The sequence below is a fragment of the Amphimedon queenslandica genome, unplaced genomic scaffold (assembly GCF_000090795.2).
Source record: "Amphimedon queenslandica unplaced genomic scaffold, v1.1 AMPQUscaffold_13297, whole genome shotgun sequence".
NCBI classification, from domain to species: Eukaryota; Metazoa; Porifera; class Demospongiae; order Haplosclerida; family Niphatidae; genus Amphimedon; species Amphimedon queenslandica.
The window spans coordinates 90,470-92,816 of record NW_003546467.1 but is presented as its reverse complement, the minus strand read 5'-3'; the positions used below and the strand labels follow the sequence as shown (position 1 = coordinate 92,816).

Below are 2,347 nucleotides of genomic sequence, written 5' to 3'. Positions count from 1 at the left end.
GTGGCATCATGTGCATTGACTTGATGAGGAGGGCCTCCACCAATTCCCAATTGGCCCTCAACGTACACAAAATTGAGAGAGCTTTCTCAATATAACTTACTAGCAATTTACTTGACTGGCCCAGTGTACGCTCCAATATTGATATACATTGCAATATCATTATTGAGTGATCTTTAGTATCGTTATACATTGAAGCAAATTCCCTTACATCCTCTGTACTGCGTACCTCCTTAGAACCACTAAACTTCTTAAGAGATAGCGGAACAATAACGGAATCTTCCCTACCTTGAAGAGCCTTCTCCAGTGACTCAAACGTAGCAGAAGTTGGGCTCACTCCTTTCTTGTATGCTGAGAGTACACCTAAAGACCAAAAGATTAAATCGATGTCACTCTCGATAAGCATTGGATAGGTAATGTCTTTCTTTAAGACATTGACAACCTGATAATGATGACTTGCTGCTGCTAATATTATGGCTGGAGGAAGATAGACATTGCCCTCAACGAAAGACTCTGTTTTGACTTTATCTGTTAACTTCTTTGATTGTAGCAATGCCCGTACTATCCTGTAGTGTCCAGTCTCGGCTGCAATGTGAAGTGGTAAGCGACCATCTTTACTCCGTTTGCTGATATCAGCATTGTGAGCTATGAGAAGATTGATCATGTCTGGCGAATCAAAAAAGATGCCAGCGGCAATATGAGCGGGTGTCAGTCCTAATCGATTAATCACATTAACATCGGAATCATTACAATTAAGTATTAATTTCATGATTTCAAGTCTATTGTGGTAAGCTGCTTCACATATTGGCTGCGACCCTGAACAATCGTAACTATTTAACACCTCACTGCTCACTCGCCCCTTTTCTAACAGGTTCCTAACTTCTTCAGCATCACCCGTCACAATGGCTGCGTGTAAGGCGGAGCAGTGATGGACAGCTCGGATCACTACAGGCTCTTCATGTTGAGGGTTGTTATCTCTTTCAATCTTGCTACCTAAAGGAGTGACGGTGTGGAGATTAGGGCAAGGACTTGATGCTGGCTCTGGTGAAATTGGCCTTGTTTCTCTACCAAAAATGACAGTGTAGCCATTGTCGCTTGATTTGTCTTCTAAAACTACTTCCATCATACCAGATGCCATTGCTGTGGTAGCTCTCTAAAAGTGCCGACACATCAAATCAGCTCAGCTGAGCCAGCCACACCTTCTTCTAACCCAGCCTTTTTCTACCACACCTCCTCTCCTTGATATTTCATCATCTTTGATACATACAAATTCAATTCTCCTCTCGTCCTCTTCTTATCTGCTCTCTAACCTCTGGGGATTATCATGTTGTCTAGTGATTCAGAGACATCCTGTGAGTACGGCTCTGTCAAGTATTTTGCTCTCTGTGGTTTTGGTGGAATATTATCATGTGGCCCAACACACACTGCTGTAGTTCCATTGGATGTAGCAAAGTGTAAAATACAAGTCAATCCAATGAAGTACAAGAACACAATGCAAGCTCTTAGGCTGACAGTTGCTGAGGAAGGTGTGAGGGGACTAGCAAAAGGATGGGCACCTACGCTAATTGGGTATTCTATGCAGGGGCTGTTCAAGTTTGGGCTTTACGAAACGTTCAAAGTCCTCTACTCAGACCTTGCTGGACAGGAAAAGGCGTACCTCTACCGGACGGGCCTCTACTTAGCTGCTAGTGCTAGTGCAGAGGTTTTTGCTGATATTGCATTAGCTCCAATGGAGGCAGTCAAAGTTCGCATGCAGACACAGGAGGGTTGGGCTAATACCCTCCGCCAGGGTGTACCAAAACTTTGGGCGGCAGAAGGATTGACCGGTTTTTATAAAGGGCTTCCGCCACTGTGGTTTCGTCAAGTTCCCTACACAATGATGAAATTTGCTTGCTTCGAGAGAACAATTGAGTTTTTCTACAAATATGTGATACCTTATCCTCGAGACAGCCTCAGCAAGCCTGCACAACTAGCAGTGACATTTACTTCAGGCTACATTGCTGGGATATTCTGTACACTAGTTAGTCATCCTTTTGACACTGTTGTCTCTAAACTCAATTCTGATGTTGGTAGCTCTCCTTGGCAGACCTTCAAGGGTCTTGGCTTCAGTGGAATGTGGAAGGGTTTGGGTCCTCGTATTGCCATGGTGGGTACTCTGACAGCTGCTCAGTGGTTCGTGTATGATACTTATAAGATATATATGAGGATTCCTAGACCACCACCTCCTGTTATGCCAGAAAGCCTCAGACAGAAGCAAGAAATCTAAATAGATCTATTCTAATTATTTTATTGTTGCATCATGTAATTATTTATTATTTTAAATCTTATAATTGTTTTTTCCATGACTCAC

The 2,347-nt window shown here is 43.0% G+C and overlaps 1 pseudogene; it reads left to right on the top strand.

Moving 5' to 3' along the window:
* The first annotated feature begins 1,217 nt into the window (after positions 1-1,217).
* Positions 1,218-2,341, top strand: LOC100631748 (phosphate carrier protein, mitochondrial pseudogene; annotated as a pseudogene).
* Positions 2,342-2,347: the final 6 nt, after the last annotated feature.